Source organism: Arachis ipaensis, chromosome B9 (assembly GCF_059453495.1).
Source record: "Arachis ipaensis isolate K30076 ecotype BB chromosome B9, ASM5945349v1, whole genome shotgun sequence".
Classification (NCBI taxonomy): Eukaryota; Viridiplantae; Streptophyta; class Magnoliopsida; order Fabales; family Fabaceae; genus Arachis; species Arachis ipaensis.
The window spans coordinates 143337094-143343702 of NC_142444.1; the positions used below are offsets into that span (position 1 = coordinate 143337094).

General features: G+C 26.7%; 1 pseudogene across 1 annotated transcript; it reads right to left on the bottom strand.

The window, feature by feature from the left end:
* Nucleotides 1-347: 347 nt before the first annotated feature.
* LOC107616490 (uncharacterized) lies at nucleotides 348-5078 on the bottom strand (annotated as a pseudogene). Its single transcript, XR_015899744.1, has 5 exons — nucleotides 4568-5078; nucleotides 4304-4444; nucleotides 4113-4225; nucleotides 2364-2807; nucleotides 348-1071 (listed from the first exon to the last, which is right to left on the bottom strand). The product of XR_015899744.1 is annotated as an uncharacterized LOC107616490 (transcript).
* Between the last annotated feature and the right edge of the window lie 1531 nt (nucleotides 5079-6609).

The following is a 6609-nucleotide window of genomic DNA, read 5'->3' on the forward strand; positions in this document are numbered from 1 at the left end:
TTATATGTAATTGTTCATAGCCAATAATAATCTTTCTTAACAATTAAGTATGTCTTTATATTTTACCTATATAAAAGTTTGAAACTCATGTATTTGAATTATCTCTCCATGAATTAAAAATTTTGTGTTTATTTCAAAACTTCTCTCTTGTACTCTTATGATTGTTAGTGAGTTTGAGTGATATATATTATAAGTGAGTTAGTAATATTGGGACCAATAAATTGTGAGTATTATATTTATATTTGGTATTAAAGCTGGTACTGCTGGTATTTGAAAGTTTGTGAGGTGTGAGAAAATTTTTATATAATTATTTGTTCATAAAGTCAGGAAGACAAAAGAATATGATCCATTACATTGCAATGCAAAGAAGTGGAAACTATAAACCAAATGATAATTACATTGAAATGCTCAAACAAAATAAGAATTCATCAAAGTTCAACAGCACACTATAGCTATTTAACTAGCTTTTAGTCTCAAAGCCAAGGCTTAATATTTCTATCAAATATGCTTGGTCCATAAGATGAGAACAAGCAATGGAAACTGCAACCAAATGTATAAAGCAACCGGAATGGAAGCAAGAAAGGTTATGGAAATAACAATCCATGATCGGTGTTGGAGCATAAGGAAAAGAGCGGTACAAAAGGCAGCCATCATAGTTGCAAGAGAGATAAACATAGCGGAAAGGCCTATGATGAGCTTTGTGGGCAGTGACTTGAGAAAATCATCTTCTGCATAGCGAGAAGTGAGGAGCCCCAGAAACATAAGCAGTGAAGTTGTGGAAGAGAAGAGTGACACTGCATCTGATATTATAAACAGCATAAATAGATTTTTATGCAAGAAAATTGGATATCCCTTGATTTGGTCATTGCCATCGGGAACAGTGAAAGCAGCAGCAAAAGTGATGGTAGCTACAAGAGCTGCTACAACACCACAAGAACCGGCCGTTCCTTTGGTCCATTTCTCACCTTCTTTCACTAACTCCTTATGTTCCTTTGTGAACAATTCTCTAGGTGTCAAATTGTCATTGTTCAATTGTTGCTTTACGTTAGGTGGCGTGATACTCTCCACTTCCTACACATAGACGACTCCATGAAATTAAGGCCGTGTTTGTTTCTAGGAATAGATAGGAAGACACAGGATAGGATAAGATACTGATGGAGAGAGACACAATATTTTATATTCTTGTATTCTGTTTGATGATAAACTAGAACAAATTATGAAAATTCAATTTATTCTCATTTTTTTTTCATTCAAAAAATTTGAGATAAAAAATATAACAATAAAAAATATAATTATGAAAAATTAACAAAAATAATGAAAGAAAAAATAAAAAATAAATTGTGTTCCTTGTTAGTGTCTCCGTGTCCTTTCTGTCAGGATGGACACAAAATATACTAATTCAGTGTTTCTGGACACATTGTCTTTGTTCATGTCTCCCTTGGCAAACACGATTTTGTGTCTCAGTGACAGTGTCCTGCCTTTGTAAACAAACGTAGGCTAAGGTACGCTAATGTTAAATTGGCAAAAAAAAAAACACTCAAAAATTTTTTTATTTAATTTTCATTAATTATTAAACGTATTAATAAATATTAAATAAAATAAATTATAATTAATTTTTTTTGTTATTAAATATTTTTAATACCAAAAAATAAGAACTTGTATTAAAATTTATTATTTGACGATTGTTAACTGCTCAATAAAATCTATTGGGTTTTATTATTGGAATAATTTGGTACACTTGCATAAATCAAATTGATTTTATTCTAATATTCATTAGCTATATTGGAAGCTACTCAATTATTGGTAAATTTATTATGAGAGCAGGCTATAAAAAAACTGTTGTCAAAAAATTTAGGTATTGATAAAATTATTATTCCTAAACAAATTAAACGAACAAAAATATCTTCAAAAGATTTAAAAATATGAAAAAATAGTAAAAAATATTTTTTTGTATAAGTCTCAAATAATATTTATATTTGACAAACAATCTATATATTTGTTTGTTATTTTTGTAAAATGATTTCGATAACTATTTCGAAGACTTATGTAGAAGTTCGAATAAAATTCAATCATAAGACTTTTTGTTCATTTTTTGAAAAAATTTCAGTCATTAATAAAAGATCACAAAACGCCACATCAAAATATGATTTTAAATTTTTAACTTTTTGAGGACGATGTTTTCATCATTTTGATTTTTTTTTTAAATATTTGTCAAACATTTAAAATTTTCAAAAACATTTTTTATGGTTTAGAGTTATTATAATATTTTGATAAATTCTTTTATGTAAATCAGAAAAAAATGATGTGGAGAGTTGAAGTAATTTTATTTCATTTATTTGAAATAATATATGATTATAGTATACCTTGAACCATTGAAGTTCTCGTTGCATTTGTAAAAGTGCCCCGGGAATAGGATTAAGCTGTTCTGGTGGAGCTAGCATTCCTGCGATATGAAGCATATAATTGCCATAGGCGTCATCGGAGCTTGGAAATAAAGGCTTGAGAATAAGACCATGAAGAAGATTGTAAACACTTGCTTGGCGATACTGAACAGCAACAGAAAATATGCGCCTTTCATCTTTGGTCCATGTCCACAAAAGGCTAAATTGCGCCTTTAATGCTAATGTGGCATTCCCTCGTTGTGCTGCCATAAGTATCGCCTCCTCCATTCCACTTTTTGAGATTTCTTCTTGATTTTCCGGAGAAATTGCATTGCACGCAGCACGTAGCAACATACGAGATTGCTCATCAGTTAACTTTGCTTCATATATTTCCTTCATTATTCCTATGGTTTTCAAACAAACAAACTATCCATGTATCATAGTAGAATAGAGTATCTATGAGTAAAAATAAATAAATAAGAAACAAACAAAACACTTAAAAGTTAAAACACCACCTAAATAAAATTAACACATTTATCGAAAAGAAAATAAAGGAAGAGAAAGGGGACAGTACTTTTATTAAAAGAAGAAGTACAGAATGAGAATACTAAATATGTGAATAATAATATGTTCAATTTAATAGATATGCAGATGATTATATTCATTATTTTTAATTGGATGGTTATTTCTTTTGATTCGATTTATTTATGCACAGTTAACAATAGCTGGATGTTCAATTTATTTGGTATGCATGTGGTTATCTTAATGTTAAGGTTTAGGAGGTAATTTGGGGATGAAATATTTTTTTACTTTATTGGTCCATTTTAAAATTTATTGTTCACATTGTTTACAAAAATCATTGTCTACTAGCAAAATCCAGCCATCACTTATCCAGCAAAAAAAAATGAATAATTTCACATAATTAGATATAATCTCACACCATTAAAATTGTTAATAATAGCTAATTGATGGCTATAAATCACAAAATCTAACTCCTAGCACTTCTCATAAAGAAATGCAACATCACCAATAAAATTATAATATAAATAATAGTTACTTGAATTGTACAGTATTATATTTAAAGTTAATTATTTTATTAATTTTTATAATTTTGTTAAATTTTTAATTAGATTTTATAATTTAAAAATTTATAATAAAATTTTTATATTAAATAAAAATTTTTAATTAACTCCTTTTTAACTTTCTTTTGTTAAAAAATAATTCTTTTTAAAATAAGCATTTTTGAGTTTAATAGAGGATGAATTGTGAAGTACTCTTAAAAAAATAAAATATTTTAAGATAATTGTTCTTTTAAAAATATTATATGCACACTAAAATTTAATCACTATATATTTATATATAAATATATATTATTTAATTTATCATTTTTTAATACTAGTAAAAATTTAATTATAAATTTTTATTTGATATAAAAATTTAATTACATATTTTTAAACTAAAAAGATTTAATTAAAAATTTAATGAAATAGTAAAAAGTAACAAACAATTAAACCTTATTTAGTAAAATTTTTTGAAGAGTCCTTCGTACTGTTCAAAAGTACAAAAGTGAAAAGTACAAAATTCTTTATTTTGCATTTTATAAAAGATAACGTTGTACCATAAAGCTTTTTTTTTTTGGTGACTATACCATAAAGCTTTTGGATTTGTTTAACAAATATAACTAGAACAGATTTAGAAAAATTTGTGCAATAGCACAAGAAACTCACTCACCTGGCGGAGATGCAAGGTGCCTTTATTATGATGGTGTGTTGTTTGATTAGTTTCTGAAACGGGAATGACAAGTTGATTCAGGAAAGATGGAGGTTGTAGGTGCACTTGGATACCTATCATGAATTTATTATATATAGCTTAGTTGATGAGTGTGAAGTATGAAGAGAAGAAAGAAAAAGTTAATTGCTTACGTGAATACAAGCATCGTTTCCAGAATGGTAGCTGGGGATATGAGGAAGGTGTTTTTGCTAATATCACCAAAAAGTTATCCCTTAATGCGTGGCTCCTTATTACTAATCTTGGGCAACGCCTCACCAACTCCAGAGCCAAATCTATTCGTGAAAAAAATGAATAAGGATTGAATTCTAGATTTTTTTTTTTAATCATAAAAGTTTTATAAAGTATTTATCTAAAAAGTTTAATCTGTTATGAAGAGATACATATCTAACACTTACCAAACATCTTGGAGTAGTAGAACAACGCCAGAAGATCAGCGCCGTAATCCCCGTTTTCAGGCAGCAATGCTTCAAAGGGTGTGACTGAGTAAAGGTACCGACATGTTTGAATTTGGCCCAATTGAAGAGCCCATGTCACCGGAAGCCAATCACCGGCGGCAGCGATAGGCAACCGCTGGTTTTTGTCAACCATGCATTTTGCAATCTTAATGTTGATACTCTCATCCCAACTGTAAATAGCGAATAGCAATACTGACATACCAAAATTATTTAGCAATTCAAGATCATTTTCTGAAATCAATTCCAGTAAATGCTCTACAATGTGCACATGCCCAAATAAAGCTGCAACATGAAGTGGTCTTTCGCCATCGGGCGTGATCTTTGCATTCAATGCTCCCGGATTATCTTTCAGGAATTTCCGAGTATTATGTATGTCCCCATTGCGCACTGCCCTCAGTAGTGCTTCAGAGCTGCTTGCATTGTCTGTTGACATCATCACATTTAAGGTCATTTTTAGATTGACTTTAGAAAAGTATTTACCTTTTTATCTTTTTTTTTTTTAAATTTTAATAGATAAAAAATATTTTACTTTTGGATAGATTTTTATAAAAAAATTTAAATATTAAAAACATCTTTTATTTTTATTTTTTTTAAATCAAGGTATTGTTAATGCTAAAAAAAATGTAAATAATTTATTTTTTTTAATAAAAGTATTTTTGAAAAACTTACTTTTTTAAGTAAAAACTTATTCAAACCAACACTAATAAGTCAACTCAAAATTACTAATAATCAATACTAAATAGTTATTCTGTCTCTCATCCAAGTTAAGCTAATTCCTACCATTCATTTTCAATTGCTAGCAAGATCAGTTACATATATACAAATCAAACTCGGCTATAATAAGGAAATTTATATGGATAAGAACAAACCTGGATTTCCTGACGTGATTCCACGTGCACTTGAAATTGGATTTGGTCCCTCCATATATAAAAAATACAAATTAAAATTAATTAATCTGCTATGCTATATGTCATTTGCCAAACATGTAATAGTGAAGGCTATATATACAGGTGAATTCTATGATGTAGAAAGAGAGAATCTTCTACACCTATATATATTTGTTGTCAATAAAAAAAATTGTCAAGTGTCTAGAAAGAGAAAACTTAAAAAATAATATTTGCCATTGCAGAATTTTTTTATTTTTGTTGCTTCTTGATGTTTAATAACTAAATATAATAAATATTTATTTAATTAGTGATTATAAAAAATATGTTGGACTTTTTATTTTTTTTTGTGAATTCTATTTATTTTGGATCAGACCACATTTATAAATAAAAATTAAAAATATAGACCTAAATTTTATAAAATGTTTTATATGTATTAAAGCATGTATTAAGTATGGTGCAACAAAAAAAAGAAATCTCCTTCTAAGATGTTCATAAGAAATACATAAATTTTTTTATGGTAATTCGACATTTTTTTAGAATAATAATTAACAAAATTTATAATAAAATATTAATTAAATTAAATAATTATTTAAAATAACTGTCAAAATTTATTAGAAATACCACAAGAGTAATAATTTGGTTAAAAAATTTGAGAAAGTAATATATATTTAAAAAAATAATATGTTTACAGTTTAAAAGGTTAAAAAATATACATAAATAATAGTTATAGTAAATAATATAAAATTTGTGATATACGCAAATATAATTTTTATTTAATATATGTGACTTGAATACTAATTTAAATTTAAATTTATCTATTTTACAATATTAAATAATATTTTATATTGTATTTTAATTTTTAAGTTAATAGATGAATAATTAATTATTTTTAATTTATTATGTGTTAATTTTTAATTATAAGATAAATTTAATTAATTCACATATCAAGTATTAAAATCGTATTTACATATATTGCAAATTTTATATTATTTACTATAATTATTGTTTATGAAAATTTTTTAACCTTTTAAACAGTAATCATTATTATTTTTTTAAATATATATTACTTTCTCAAATTTTTAACCAAATTATTAC